This window comes from Vanacampus margaritifer, chromosome 6 (assembly GCF_051991255.1).
Source record: "Vanacampus margaritifer isolate UIUO_Vmar chromosome 6, RoL_Vmar_1.0, whole genome shotgun sequence".
In the NCBI taxonomy this organism is placed as follows: Eukaryota; Metazoa; Chordata; class Actinopteri; order Syngnathiformes; family Syngnathidae; genus Vanacampus; species Vanacampus margaritifer.
The window spans coordinates 5,982,349-5,999,539 of NC_135437.1; the positions used below are offsets into that span (position 1 = coordinate 5,982,349).

At 46.2% G+C, this 17,191-nt stretch overlaps 1 long non-coding RNA gene across 1 annotated transcript; it reads left to right on the plus strand.

Annotated features, from left to right (window-relative positions):
- The first annotated feature begins 5,732 nt into the window (after positions 1-5,732).
- LOC144054085 (uncharacterized) lies at positions 5,733-10,391 on the plus strand. The gene is made up of 3 exons (XR_013294596.1): positions 5,733-5,799; positions 10,100-10,158; positions 10,244-10,391. It is a non-coding gene; the product is annotated as an uncharacterized LOC144054085 (long non-coding RNA).
- Positions 10,392-17,191: the final 6,800 nt, after the last annotated feature.

Here is a 17,191-nt window from a genome sequence, read left to right on the forward strand (position 1 = left end):
ACAAAACAGAGGTTTTACTGTAGTCATCGGTCCTGAGAGGTCAGAGAGATAAACTTTCACCAAAAATAAAAGATTTTAAACCTTCACAATGTGTGAAGAACTTGGGCGTAATTTTTTACTCTGAGCTTAGTTTTATTCCTCTTCTTAAAAATGTAGCCAAGATCGTTTTTTACTATCATAAGAATATTGCCAGAGTCTGCCGGTTTCTCTTGTAACACGGAGGTGCTGATGCATGTTTTTATTTTCTATTGGTTAAATTACTGTAATGCCCTGCTCTCTGGTCTTCCCAGAAAGAATATTTCAAGCCTACAGCCACTTCAGAATTCAGATGCAAGTGTTCTGACGGGGACCATAGGGCGGGAGCACATTACACCAGTTTTAAAATCGCTGCATTGGCTCCCCGTGTGATTCAGGATTGATTGATTTTAAGGTGCTTTTATTAGTTTTTAAATGTCTTAACAGTCTTGGGCCATCTTATTTATCTGCCCTGCTTTTACCGTATCACCCCTTGCGGCTCCTGAGGTTCTCTGAGAGCGGCCTTTTGACTGTTCCTAGGGTGAGGACCAAAACACATGGTAAGGCTACATTCAGCCACTATGGTCCTAACCTATGGAATAGCCTGCCGGAGGGCATCAGGTCAGAGACTATTGATGTTTATAAGAGGAGGCTCAAGACACACTTTTTTTTGGTATTTAACTGAAATAATTTTTTCTTCTTTTTTTTTTTTACCCCATTTTTATTTTATTTTGAATTATATTGTCTTTTAGTTTTGTTTTTGCTTTTTATTCTGTTTTCTTCCAGTGTTTAACTGTTTTCTTTTAGCGTTTAACTGTTTTTATTTAGTTGTTACTAAGTTTTTAGCTCCAGTATTTCCTCATGGGGGAGCCTCCGCACTGGGAGGGATGGCTGTTCTTCTCCTGCGGGTGGGCGGTCGTCCCAAGCTCCCTTTAGCCTTGGAGGGCTGTGACGCACTTCACTTTGTGTGGGGCGAGCCACGGAAAATCTGGGCCGGGGATCCCTGGGATGACATTGCTCCCTGTGGTGGTTGGTAGTCATCCCTTTCAGTGTGGATGAGCTCCTCCTGAGTGCCTTTCCTCACAGGGTTTTTCTGTGCCCTGCCATGTTGTGGTGTATGTGTGTGTGTGCTTTTGTCTTTGCTACATTGTGGGGCCCATTCATACGTGTTTTTCCAGGTTTAACTACCATTGGACCGACTTGAAATTGTGGGGACATTTTGGTGGTTCCCACAAGTTCAGACCTCTTTCTGGGGGTCAGGACTTGGTTTTAGAGTTTAGGTTTGAATTGGGTTATGGTTGAGGTTAGGGTAAGGAATGGGGGAAGGCAATCATTTTTGATGGTTGGGGTTAGGGGAAGGGGCTAATGATCATGTCAATGAGATGTCCCCAAGATGATACAAAGACAAGTGTGTGTGTGTGTGTGTGTGTGTGTGTGCTCCTCCCTGACTGGTGGCCCTCATCCCTAGCTCCTTCCCTAATCGGAGGATAGGAGGAGCCCTAATTACCACATTAGTTTCAGGTGTGTCACCACAATTAAAAGAACCCGGTAGCCTTCAGTGATGATCTGGATGTTTGTTTGTGTTTGCTCCTTTGTTCAGTTAGCCAGCACCGGTACCGCTTGTGTGTGTTTGTTCCGCTTTCCTTCGTTTGAGTGCAATATTTGACATAAATTTGACCGTTCATTGTTAAACCATTCCTCATTCGTGTGACTTCGCCATAGTTGTTGTTAATTCATTACTCAGTCCATTACTTATTCCGGAAGTTCCAGACTCTGCTTGAGAGGTATAGTGTTGTGTGTTTTGTCATCTTGTGCCGTGCCCGTGTGTTGCTCCCCGTCTCATGTGCACCCATTTGTTCAAGTGTACCCTTTACTTCACCTCCCCAACTACTGCAACGTCGCACATACAGTAAGTGTACTTCCCCAACAAATTTTGGCAAAGTGTCCTTTCCTTTTACAGGCATTGTAGAGTGCTTTTTTGCAGGGCAGCCTAGAGATCTGACTTTGTGTTGGAATGATCCACATCTCCTAGCATGCTTTCCTTTTTTGTTGTTGTGGTGATTACACTTGGTATGAGGGGCACTACCAGGATCAATCCTTCTGTGATGCGTGCTCAGATAAGAATTCTCTCGCTGTCTCTGTCTCTTCCGTCTGTCTGTAAGTAACACCCAAAGCCCTGTTTACTGGAGACTTATTTTCTTAATAAACATTCTCTTGTCCAGCCTTCACGTTCTTTGTTTCTCTCTTTTCTGCCTGTGCTAAGGCAAGCAACAGCGGATGGGACCTGCAGCGCAAGCAAGGTCACAGGGAAGTCATGGACTGGATTTGCTTCTTTTAATCTGATCTTTGCGGTACCCAAACGCTCAACGGGGAATTAAAAAAACAAAACACTGCAAGTAAGGTTGGAAAAAAAACATGGAGTGGAGTTTTAGCAATAAGGACACTCTCAATATAATAAGTGGAACTGATTGAATAATGACTCAAGACAAGGGCCATCCTCAAGAAAATGGCAAATGCACAGATTTATGATTATATTTAGGTGAATAATAAGCAGTTCAGATGATGAATGATAAGTTGGGTTCAAATTTATTTAAAATAATTTTATAGCCACTGGATATTGACATTTTATTTCAATTATGAAATAAATAAGATACAACCAATCCACTTAGGGGTGCTTAAAACATTAAATCTTGTTTAGATTTTCACATTGACATCATCGCCACTTTTGGAGTTAGGCTGTACGGTAAATACCAACCTCTTGTAAGGTGAGGCGCCAGCCATGTACTGTAATATACCAGTGATTACTATTATATTTAAAAAAATAAATAAAATTATGTTGATGTGATAGAACATATTTTTTTGCATATTATTGACATCAATAGTGGGTTTTTAAATTGAATGTCTTATTAGTTCACCACTGGATGGCTCTAAAGATTACACTTTGAAGGTGACAAACAGGTTTGTCTTCAATACCCATGTTTCTCTCTGATAGATTGTTCTAATAATACAACATTTACAAGGTGATTACAATCCGCCAAAGTAATGGAGGAATATATGGATGATTTTGGCCTCGTCGACAGCTGGACACTTAAAAACCCAACTAAGAAGGAATTTACCTTCTTTTCCGCGGTGCACCAGTAATTTTCAAGAATTTATTTTTTCCTTACATATATTTCTATTGCTGATAACATTTGTATAAAAATACATCCTATTATTATTAGCGACCATGCACTAGTCTCCCACACCCTACAAGTTGATTACACCTTTAAACCACCCCCAACATGGCGTTTTAACATCTCACTGCTAAATGATGCAGAGTTCGACAAAATTATAAGAAGAGAGTAGGCAGATTTTCTGGAAATAAATTACTCTCCAAAATTATCTCCATCTCTTCTCTGGGAAGCTGGGAAAGCTGTAATTAGAGGTAAAATTATATCATATTCATCTTATAAAAAGAAACAGGATAAAAAATTAGAAAAAGAACTGGAAGTTAAAATTAAACAACTGACGGATGAATATGCAATAAATCCCAATAAACAAATATGGACTAACTTATAAAACACAAAAATACAGTTAGACGATATGTTATCCAAAAAGACAGAGTTTATAATACAACAATTGAGATACAACAACTTTAAATATAATAACAAATCAGGTAAATTCCTTGCAAACCAACTTCAATGCAATCGGGAAAAATCTTTTATAATGGCTATTAAAGGGACAACTGGTGAGTGCACACAATCACCAGAAGAAATGAATCATGTTTTTTATAACTATTATCGCAACCTATACTCAGAAACTAACAAACCCAACCCTGAGCATATTGAGGCATTTCTCAGTAGCTTAAATATGCCTCAGTTATCTAGTGAACATAAAGATATTTTAGATGTGCCACTGACTATAAACGAGCTGTATAGTGCTCTAGATAGTGTGCCTAATGGCAGAGCACCTGGCCCGGAAGGTTATCCGGCCATATTTTTTAAGCACTTTTGGTCAATGCTTGCTCCATTATTCTTAAGAGTAGTAACATAAATTAAAATTAATGGTTACATATGTCCACACATGAATACAGCAGCAATTAAACTTTTGTGAAAGCCAGAAAAAGACCCCGCCCTTCCGTCAAGTTACCGTCCGATATCACTAATTAACACTGACATTAAAACTATCGCTAAAGCCTTTGCATCTAGACTAGAAACAGTAATCTCGACAATCATTCATAGCGACCAAACAGGCTTCATTAAAGGTCGTCATTCTACTAACAATACTAAGAGGCTCTTTAACCTTATTAGTATGTCACAGCGGCATAATAAAAAGGCAGTTATTGTATTGTTGGATGCAGAAAAAGCCTTTGACAAAGTTAACTGGTCCTTCCTCTTTGCTGTTTTAAATAAATTTGGCTTTGGGAAGTCATTTATTCACAGGGTGTCAGTATTATACGATTCTCCTAAAGATACAGTTACTACTAATGGCATTATATCTCAGAGTTTTACTCTACCAAGAGGCACAAGACAGAGATGCCCATTGTCCCCTTTATTATTTGCAATATTTATTGAGCCGCTTGCATTAGCTATACACCAGGAAAGAAGGATTCAAGGAATTCACTCCGGGGTAGCAACACAAAATGAATCTATATGCCGATTATATTTTACTTTATTTAGAAAAAACTGCTATCTCGTTAGGGGAAGTATTTAACTTAATAACTAAATGCTCACATTAATCAGATTATTCTATTAACTGGACAAAATCAACACTACCTATTACAGAATGTTCATGGAACCCTGCAAGCCAGGACCCACACTACTCTTTTCCTATCGGTAATTTAAAATACTTTGGCATACAAATTTCCCCTAAATTAACTGATTTAATTAATTTAAACTTCACTCCATTTCTGGATAGCATTCACATTGACCTAACTCGCTTCAAAACAAAAATGCAGACTATTTTGTTCGCCTGCATGAACAAACGAAGGAATGGGCACTTTCATGAGAATAAACCACAAAGGTAAAATGAGGGAGCACTTAAAGCTAGCTACCAGGTTGTTGAACTTGTAACTATTAGTCAAAAAAGTCGCAGTCTGTCAGCCTGCAAAGCCATTGTAAATTAGATGCTCGGAGCCGGAATCCATCTCTAAGGTAGCAAAATTTTCAGACGTATTGATGATCTCATTTATTTATATATATATAATAGATATAATATAAACATTAAAAAATGAAATGGTATAGCCATTTCAGTTTTTTTTCCCTATGGGTGGTGAGCCTCGAGAGATTTTTTCAACTAAAAAAAGTGTGCCTTGACTCATAAAGGGTTGAGAAACACTGCTCTATACAAAGCATGCTCTATAATGTAGTCCACTCCTTGTTGCTAGGCGAATAAAAAAATAAGTACCGGTAAACAAACATGTTTCTAGAACACAGGCTGTTTTGTTCTAAAATATGATGAGACTGCAAATACAATCACATAAGATTCCAGTGGTGGTGGCCTGATGTGTTCTCTATTCACTTCAATATCACTCAATTAGCTGACCCATTACAGTATGGAAACATACACAAACAGAATGCAGTTTGACAAGACCCGCCTAATAGAAGTCATTAACTGTGACTGTGTGAGAATGAAAAAAAAATCAATTAAATGCCTCACCTTAACAAGGACTCCACCTTTACGGCAGTCAGAAAAGGGATTTAAGATCTCTATCAGCGGGTGTGAGGCGACAAAAGAGACAGCGAACTGGACTGACACCAACTCAAAAGACGAGAGGGACTCCAAGACTAAACTTGATTGAGCGTGGTGAGTACTTTCTCCATCTTGAAGTGTTTTCAGGGAAGACAACATCCCATGTCAAAAGTATTTGGTAGGAAAAAAAAAAAGAGTCAAATACAAGCATTTGGACTCAGGTCAAAATGGACATTACTTCATGCACTTTTGGGAAGTTTATCCAATTAAGTTGTAAACTTTGGACACTGGAGATTTGAAGTTAGAATGGCACATAAAAAAGCTTCTTGAAAGTTTGCCTGAGTTTCCATATTTTGACAATAACGTCAAGAACATTACTGCGAGACAGTTATTGCAGTACACAATGTTATAATGTTGTTATATAATGATAGAAAGAACTTTGCATACTGTTCAATAGCACAACATAATTTCTCTATTAAAATAATGGTTAATAAATTATGGTTTCAAAATTGGAGATTTTATAATACACAAGAAAAATATGATATAGTGGAGAGTGATACGAGAGATGCTTTTCATCACCAAAATGTGAGTATAAATGGTGAACTGTTCTTACCAAGTATGAAAATTTTTCCATCTCCGGGATTATTTTCTTCTGATTCTGGTACTAGCGGAGCCCTGTGGCAGGGCACCGGCACTTGGCACACAATGGCTTTTGTTTTTTTACACAGGATGAGTTTGAAAGCTACCAAAAATGACCATATCCCATGATTAAGACAAATATTTAATTATGCTGGTTATCGCGCATACACAAGAAGGTTGCTAACCTGTTTTCTTGGTTTGGTCACATGAAGTTCTGCATAAAGGGGACTCAAAGCAGAAAAAATTGACAGGGACAACAATTTCAACATCCTCAACTTTATTTACATAGCACTTTCACAACAAGCACAAGATACTGCACATAAAACATAAAAAACAAGACATTGGAGGTGGGGATACGGATACGTACCAGCCTGCAAATAACAAAAATCTGCAAATAATTGATGCCCATTATAATTGCATCCATCACCTCAACCTCTCTCGATGTGTGCAGTCTCATTTCAAACCTAAAATATTGCATCACTCCCATCTGTTGGCGATTATGCTTCATTACTAGTCTTCTTGAGCTTAGAATACACAAAAAAGCAGCATCAGACCATTCTCCAGCTCTCCCAGTAAAAAAAGTAAAACATAAATAAATAAATAAATAAAGCGATATAAGGTGAAAACACATTTCAGGCACAGCTGTTTGGATTCTAAAAAAAAAACGTTTTTGTGTTGAATATTTTTTCACTTTCTTTTCAGTGTCACAGTGCTTGTAAATCACTAAATAAACTAGAAAAATTCCCGCGGAAATTTTGAATGGGACTGCTGACTCTTTGGTAATGAGCTGAAGAGTTTAAAATTCAAACCACTGGAATCGGTCAAGAAATGTGGAAGTTAACCATAGTGAACATCAACTAAAAGTATCTCACTGTCCCTGAACATGTATTTAAAAAAATGTAAATGAGCTGAACAGTTTAAAATTTAAATGACTGGAATCGGTCAAGAAATGTGGAAGTTAACCATAATCTAAAAATATGTCACTGTCTCTTTAAGAACTCACACCCATTTTTGACTTGGAGCAGTCACGCGCCCCACATTTCATTGAGATTTTATGAGAGACGCACCCCTTCAACAAAAGCCTCTCACGACTTAACGGTTCAAGATACAGATTCAAATGGCTCGTTAGAACGGCAAGGGTTTGGGGAACACGAGCATGTTCTAATTTTTTTTATCGGATAAAAAATGACCAAATAAGAGCAGGTTGAAAACTTATGATTTATCCGAAATGAAGAGGAAAAAGTCGCCCAAATTAACATGGGAGAGATAGGCGAGAGAGTCCAACTTCTACTCGCTTAAAGGGAAAATAAAGGTACTAAATGACACCTTAGCCAAATAAAAGTTAGTTTGTCTGAAAGAAGACACTCGTGACTACAAAATGTGAGAATTTGACGTCTACTGAGAAAAGATTGTGGCCATGGTGATGAGTTGAAGTGAAATTTTTTCAATTTGTTTGATTATTTTGTTCCCGGCACTCTCAGGCTAATTAGCCAACAGAGTGTGTGAGAAAGCTATTTCACTCACTGTCTTTGAACCCGCACAGTGGGGAGAGCTTTAATTCCTTAAAAAAGATTTCGACACAGAGCTAAAGATGGGAAAAATTCCTACAAAATGAGCTAAAATTCGTATCGGTCGGATAACGTATGCGCGCGCAGCGTGTCTTGGAAAAAGGTGCTTGATGTGTGATTTTCTCTTCCCTTTTCCCATTCATTCCCAATGGAGAGTTAATTTGTGAGTTTTTTGGGAATAGCGTCGCCATGGTAACTGGGAATTCTTAGAAAAATAGTAGCGCAGCGAGTCCGATCGAGCCGCATCATTTGGTACCTCATTTGTCCCGGTGCGAGGCCAAGATGGCCGCCGACCCGGGTGGGCGAGGGGGAGAGAGTCCTTGAAGTACCTAAATAATTGGCCAAGATGGCCGCCGCCCTGGGCGAGCAGAGTGGCGAGAATCTTTGGCGTATCTAATCAATTGGCCAAGATGGCCGCCGCCCTGAGCGAGCGTAGTGGCGAGAATCCTGGGCGTACCTAATTAATTGGCCAAGATGGCCGGCGCCCTGGGCGAGCGTAGTGGCGAGAATCCTGGGCGTACCTAATCAATTGGCCAAGATGGCCGCCGCCCTGGGCGAGCGGAGTGGCGAGAATCCTGAGCGTACCTAATAAATTGGCCAAGATGGCCGCCGACCCGGGTGAGCGAGGGGGAGAGAGTCCTTGCCGTACCTAATTAATTGACCAAAATGGCTGCCGCCCTGGGCGAGCAGAGTGGCGAGTATCCTGGGCGTACACCAAGAAAAAAAGGGGTTGAGTTGAGATGAGCGAGATGATTGGCTGAGGCAGTTGCTACGCAGACGTGAGAGACCAGGCAGTATAGCTAAAAAAAAGCACTAATTAAATAGCAGTCCATTCCATTGCCTTTAAAAAATAATAATAATAATCTTGTGTATGTTTTTTTTTTTTAAATGTATTTTTTATTTTTTATTTAAATGAGCTGAACAGTATAAAATTCAAACGATTGAAATCGGTCAAGAAATGTGGAAGTTTACCATAATCGACATCAACTAAAAATGTCTTACTGTCACTTTAAGAGCGCACACGCATTTGATTAGAACTTGTTGGACACACTTGAATTCACGCACCAACATTCTATTGATATTGTATGACAGACGCACACCTGCAACGAAAGCCTCTCACAACTTAACGGTTCAAGATACAGATTCAAGAAATGGCTTGTTAGAACGGCAAGGGTTTGGGGAACACGAGCATGTTCTCATTTTTTTAATCGGATGAAAAATGACCAAATGAGAGCAGGTTGAAAACTTATGATTTATCAGAAATGAAGAGGAAAAAGTCACCCAAATTAACATGGAAGAGATAGGCGAGTTCGTCCGACTTCCGGACAGCGTATGCGCGCGCAGCGTGTCTTGGAAAAAGGTGCTTGATCTGTAATTTGTTCCCCCTTTCTCCATTCATTTCCTATGGGAGTTTTTGGGGAATTGCGTCGCCATGGCAACTCGGAATTCCTAGAAAAGTAATGCCGCACCGAGTCAGATCGAGCCGCATCGTTTGATACCTCATTTGTCCCGGTGCGATCAACGGTACGGGCCGCATTTTTGCGGAAAAATCTCGGGATTTTCTAGGGTGGAGAGTAATATGTGCTGCTTTCAGCAGTCCCATAATAAACCACTGTCCTAGGTAGAATAACAATATGTGCCTGCTTGCTTCGCAAGCAGCCGCTGCGCAAGCAGTCCCATAATGATTATCTTGGTATCAATTGTCATTTCTATAAGTTGTTTATCTACTTTACAGAATAGAATAAACCCACTTTTCAGATGTCACAAAAGCAAAAATTCATTGTGTGCCACAAAGCAAGACTTATTCAATCCTGCTTTTGTTAAGCCACAGGCTTTTTGCACGGCAGGGGCTTGGTGTGACAGTGGACTTTGTTTTATATGGTTGGTGCTGCAGCCATGTCCGTTCCTTGTAAATGACAGCACAAGAAAAATTATTTAGCATATTAATTTAGCATTTGAACAAAAAATGTGATTTCCTGAACAGTAATGGCTTTTGTCGATACAAAGATTCTGTCTGACAGCAACACCATTAAGATTGGCAGAGAGCTGTCAGCCCTCTTCCTCATGACAGTCCAGGTGCCTCGTGGTAAAACATGGAACCCGGGCCTCGACAACCTAACACTCTGCAACAGCCTGCTCTCCCATCATGTTTGCCTAATGGACTTTCTTGAGACGTACATTTACCTATCCTTTTCACTGCCTTTCAGAACAACGTCAGCCACAATGATCATTCTCAAGGTGTTCACTGTTGCCTTTCTCCTGGTTGGTAAGTCATCAAACTCTCAACTACCAAGTAGCAGAAATTAAGTTGAAGACAATCATGTAACAAAGACATGAAATCTTTAATGCAGGACCCAGCTGTATGTCTCCCAGATTTAGGAGACAAGCTTACCCACCTGTTACTCCAGATGAAAATGAGCCACCATCTGGTCCACCATCTGGTCCATCATCCGGACCACCATCCGATCCACCATCCCGTCCACTAACTGATCCACCACCTGATCGACCACCTGATCCACCACCTAATCCAACACCTGATCCACCATCTAATCCACCATCTGTTACTCCAGATGAAAACGGCCAAGAGCAAACATTAGATCCACCATCCGATCCACCAACCGTTCCCCCATCAGATCCCCCATCTAATCCGCCATCCAACCAACCGTCTGATCCACCAGCTGATCCCCCATCCGATCCCCCAACTGATCCACCATCTGTTACTCCAGATGTAAATGGCCAAGATCCACCATCCAATCCGCCATCCGAGCCGCCATCCGATTCTCCACCCGCTCCGCCATCTGATCCACCATCCGATCCACCATCTGATTCACCAACCGATCCAACAACCAATCCACCACCAGATCCACCACCAGATCCACCATCTGATCCACCAATTGTTACTCCAGATGAAAACGGCCAAGATTCACCATCCGATTCACCATCCGATTCACAACCCGATCCACCATCCGATCCCCCATCCAATTCACCAACTGATCCACCATCTGTTACTTCAAATGAAAATGGCCAAGATCCGCCATCCGATCCCCCATCTGATCTGCCATCTGATCCGCCACCCGATCCGCCATCTGATCCACCAACTGATCCACCAACTGATCCACCATCTGTTACTTCAAATGAAAATGGCCAAGATCCGCCATCCGATCCCCCATCCGATCGACCATCCGCTCCCCCATCCGATCCGCCATCCGATCCACCATCCGATCCACCATCTGATCCACCGACCGATCCACCAACTGATCCACCATCTGATCCACCAACTGTTACTCCAGATGAAAACGGCCAAGATCCACCATCCGATTCGCCACCTAATCCACCATCTGATCCCCCATCCGATCCCCCATCCAATCCGCCATCCGATCCACCATCTGATCCACCAACTGATCCCCCATCCGATCCGCCAACCGATCCACCAACCGATCCACCAACCGATCCACCAACCAATCCACCAACTGATCCACCATCTGATCCACCAACTGATCCACCAACTGTTACTCTAGATGAAAACGGCCAAGATCCACCATCCGATCCACCATCTGATCCACCTACTGTTACTTCAGAAGGAAATGGCCAAGATCCACCAACCGATTCACCATCCGTTCTCCCATCCGATCCACCAACTGATCCACCAACTGTTACTTCAGATGAAAACGGCCAAGATCCACCATCCGATTCGCCACCTGATCCACCATCTGATCCCCGGCCTGTTCCACCCACCGATCCCCCATCCGAGCCGCCATCCGATCCACCAACTGATCCACCAACTGATCCACCATCTGATCCACCAACTGATCCACCAACTGATCCACCAACTGTTACTCCAGATGAAAACGGCCAAGATCCACCTTCCGATTCGCCACCCGATCCACCATCCGATCCACCATCTGATCCCCCGCCTGATCCACCCACTGATCCCCCATCCGATCCGCCATCCGATCCACCAACCGATCCACCAACTGATCCACCATCTGATCCACCAACTGATCCACCTACTGTTACTCCAGATGAAAACGGCCAAGATCCACCATCCGATTCGCCACCCAATCCACCATCCGATCCACCATCTGATCCCCCGCCTGATCCACCCACTGATCCCCCATCCGATCCGCCATCCGATTCGCCACCCGATCCACCATCCGATCCACCATCTGAACCCCCGCCTGTTCCACCCACTGATCCCCCATCCGAGCCGCCATCCGATCCACCAACTGATCCACCATCTGATCCACCAACTGATCCACCAACTGTTACTCCAGATGAAAACGGCCAAGATCCACCATCCGATTCGCCACCCGATCCACCATCTGAACCCCCGCCTGTTCCACCCACTGATCCTCCATCCGGGCCGCCATCCGATCCACCAACTGATCCACCATCTGATCCACCAACTGATCCACCAACTGTTACTCCAGATGAAAACGGCCAAGATCCACCATCCGATTCGCCACCCGATCCACCATCCGATCCACCATCTGATCCCCCGCCTGATGCACCCACTGATCCCCCATCCGATCCGCCATCTGATCCACCAACCGATCCACCAACCGATCCACCAACCGTTCCACCAACTGATCCACCAACTGTTACTCCAGATGAAAACGGCCAAGATCCACCATCCGATTCGCCACCCGATCCAACATCCGATCCACCATCTGAACCCCCGCCTGTTCCACTCACTGATCCCCTGTCCGAGCCGCCATCCGATCCACCAACTGATCCACCAACTGATCCACCATCTGATCCACCAACTGATCCACCAACTGATCCACCAACGGTTACTCAAGATGAAAACGGCCAAGATTCGCCACCCGATCCACCATCCGATCCCCCGCCTGTTCCACCCACTGATCCCCCATCCGAGCCGCCATCCGATCCACCAACTGATCCACCAACTGATCCACCATCTGATCCACCAACCGATCCACCAACTGATCCACCATCTGTTACTTCAAATGAAAATGGCCAAGATCCGGCATCCGATCCCCCATCCGATCCACCATCCGCTCCCCTATCCGCTCCCCCATCCGATCCGCTACCCGATCCACCATCCGATCCACCATCTGATCCACCAACTGATCCCCCATCCGATCCGCCATCCGATCCACCAACCGATCCACCGACCGATCCACCAACTGATCCACCATCTGATCCACCAACTGTTACTCCAGATGAAAACGGCCAAGATCCACCATCCGATTCGCCACCCGATCCACCATCCGCTCCCCCATCCGATCCGCCACCCGATCCACCATCCGATCCACCAACTGATCCCCTGTCCGATCCGCCATCCGATCCACCGACCGATCCACCGACCGATCCACCAACCGATCCACCAACCGATCCACCATCTGAACCCCCGCCTGTTCCACCCACTAATCCTCCATCCGATCCACCATCTGATCCACCTACTGTTACTTCAGATGAAAACGGCCAAGATCCACCATCCGATTCGCCACCCGATCCACCATCCGATTCGCCACCCGATCCACCATCCGATCCACCATCTGAACCCCCGCCTGTTCCACCCACTGATCCCCCATCCGAGCCGCCATCCGATCCACCAACAGATCCACCATCTGATCCACCAACTGATCCACCAACTGTTACTCCAGATGAAAACGGCCAAGATCCACCATCCGATTCGCCACCCGATCCACCATCCGATCCACCATCTGATCCCCCGCCTGTTCCACCCACTGATCCCCCATCCGAGCCGCCATCCGATCCACCGACTGATCCACCATCTGATCCACCAACTGATCCACCAACTGTTACTCCAGATGAAAACGCCCAAGATCCACCATCCGATTTGCCACCCGATCCACCATCTGATCCCCCGCCTGCTCCACCCACTGATCCCCCATCCGATCCGCCATCCGATCCACCAACTGATCCACCAACCGATCCACCATCTGATCTACCAACCAATCCACCAACTGATCCACCAACTGTTACTCCAGATGAAAACGGCCAAGATCCACCATCCGCTCCCCCGTCCGATCCGCCACCCGATCCACCATCCGATCCACCATCCGGTCCACCATCCGATCCCCCGCCTGATCCACCAACTGATCCCCCATCCAATCCACCAACTGATCCACCAACTGATCCACCATCTGATCCACCAACTGATCCCCCGCCTGTTCCACCCACTGATCCCCCATCCGATCCACCATCCAATCCACCATCTGATCCACCTACTGTTACTTCAGATGCAAATGGCCAAGATCCACCATCCGATTCACCATCCGTTCCCCCATCCGCTCCCCCGTCTGATCCGCCATCCGATCCACCAACTGATCCACCATCTGATCCACCAACTGATCCACCAACTGTTACTCCAGATGAAAACGGCCAAGATCCACCATCCGATTCGCCACCCGATCCACCATCTGATCCCCCGCTTGATCCACCAACTGATCCCCCATCCGATCCGCCATCCGATCCACCTACCGATCCACCAACCGATCCACCAACTGATCCACCATCTGATCCACCTACTGTTACTCCAGATGAAAACGGCCAAGAGCCTGATCCACCAACTGATCCCCCATCCGATCCACCAACCGTTCCCCCATCAGATCCCCCATCTAATCCGCCATCCAACCAACCGTCTGATCCACCAGCTGATCCCCCATCCGATCCCCCAACTGATCCACCATCTGTTACTCCAGATGTAAATGGCCAAGATCCACCATCCAATCCGCCATCCGAGCCGCCATCCGATTCTCCACCCGCTCCGCCATCTGATCCACCATCCGATCCACCATCTGATCCACCAACCGATCCAACAACCGATCCACCACCAGATCCACCACCAGATCCACCATCTCATCCACCATCTGTTACTCCAGATGAAAACGGCCAAGATTCACCATCCGATTCACAACCCGATCCACCATCCGATCCCCCATCCAATTCACCAACTGATCCACCATCTGTTACTTCAAATGAAAATGGCCAAGATCCGCCATCCGATCCCCCATCCGATCGACCATCCGCTCCCCCATCCGATCCGCCACCCGATCCACCATCCGATCCACCATCTGATCCACCGACCGATCCACCAACTGACCCACCATCTGATCCACCAACTGTTACTCCAGATGAAAACGGCCAAGATCCACCATCCGATTCGCCACCCAATCCACCATCTGATCCCCCATCCGATCCCCCATCCAATCCGCCATCCGATCCACCATCTGATCCACCAACTGATCCCCCATCCGATCCGCCAACCGATCCACCAACCGATCCACCAACCGATCCACCAACCAATCCACCAACTGATCCACCATCTGATCCACCATCTGATCCACCTACTGTTACTTCAGAAGGAAATGGCCAAGATCCACCAACCGATTCACCATCCGTTCTCCCATCCGATCCACCAACTGATCCACCAACTGTTACTTCAGATGAAAACGGCCAAGATCCACCATCCGATTCGCCACCTGATCCACCATCTGATCCCCCGCCTGTTCCACCCACCGATCCCCCATCCGAGCCGCCATCCGATCCACCAACTGATCCACCAACTGATCCACCATCTGATCCACCAACTGATCCACCAACTGATCCACCAACTGTTACTCCAGATGAAAACGGCCAAGATCCACCTTCCGATTCGCCACCCGATCCACCATCCGATCCACCATCTGATCCCCCGCCTGATCCACCCACTGATCCCCCATCCGATCCGCCATCCGATCCACCAACCGATCCACCAACTGATCCACCATCTGATCCACCAACTGATCCACCAACTGATCCACCAACTGTTACTCCAGATGAAAACGGCCAAGATCCACCATCCGATTCGCCACCCAATCCACCATCCGATCCACCATCTGATCCCCCGCCTGATCCACCCACTGATCCCCCATCCAATCCGCCATCCGATTCGCCACCCGATCCACCATCCGATCCACCATCTGAACCCCCGCCTGTTCCACCCACTGATCCCCCATCCGAGCCGCCATCCGATCCACCAACTGATCCACCATCTGATCCACCAACTGATCCACCAACTGTTACTCCAGATGAAAACGGCCAAGATCCACCATCCGATTCGCCACCCGATCCACCATCCGATCCACCATCTGATCCCCCGCCTGTTCCACCCACTGATCCCCCATCCAAGCCGCCACATGATCCACCGACTGATCCACCATCTGATCCACCAACTGATCCACCAACTGTTACTCCAGATGAAAACGCCCAAGATCCACCATCCCATTCGCCACCCGATCCACCATCTGATCCCCCGCCTGCTCCACCCACTGATCCCCCATCCGATCCGCCATCCGATCCACCAACTGATCCACCAACCGATCCACCATCTGATCTACCAACCAATCCACCAACTGATCCACCAACTGTTACTCCAGATGAAAACGGCCAAGATCCACCATCCGCTCCCCCGTCCGATCCGCCACCCGATCCACCATCCGATCCACCATCCGATCCACCATCCGGTCCACCATCCGATCCCCCGCCTGATCCACCGCCTGATCCACCAACTGATCCCCCATCCAATCCACCAACTGATCCACCAACTGATCCACCATCTGATCCACCAACTGATCCACCACCTGTTACTCTAGATGAAAATGGCCAAGATCCACCATCCGATCCACCATCTGATCCCCCGCCTGTTCCACCCACTGATCCCCCATCTGATCCACCATCCAATCCACCATCTGATCCACCTACTGTTACTTCAGATGCAAATGGCCAAGATCCACCATCCGATTCACCATCCGTTCCCCCATCCGCTCCCCCGTCTGATCCGCCATCCGATCCACCAACTGATCCACCATCTGATCCACCAACTGATCCACCAACTGTTACTCCAGATGAAAACGGCCAAGATCCACCATCCGATTCGCCACCCGATCCACCATCTGATCCCCCGCCTGATCCACCAACTGATCCCCCATCCGATCCGCCATCCGATCCACCTACCGATCCACCAACCGATCCACCAACTGATCCACCATCTGATCCACCTACTGTTACTTCAGATGAAAACGGCCAAGATCCACCATCCGATTCGCCACCCGATTCACCATCCGTTCCCCCATCCAATCCGCCATCCGATCCGCCATCCGATCCACCAACTGATCCACCAACTGTTACTCCAGATGAAAACGGCCAAGAGCCACCATCCGATTCGACACCCGATCCACCATCCGATCCACCATCTGATCCCCCGCCTGATCCACCAACTGATCCCCCATCCGATCCGCCATCCGATCCGCCATCCGATCCACCAACCG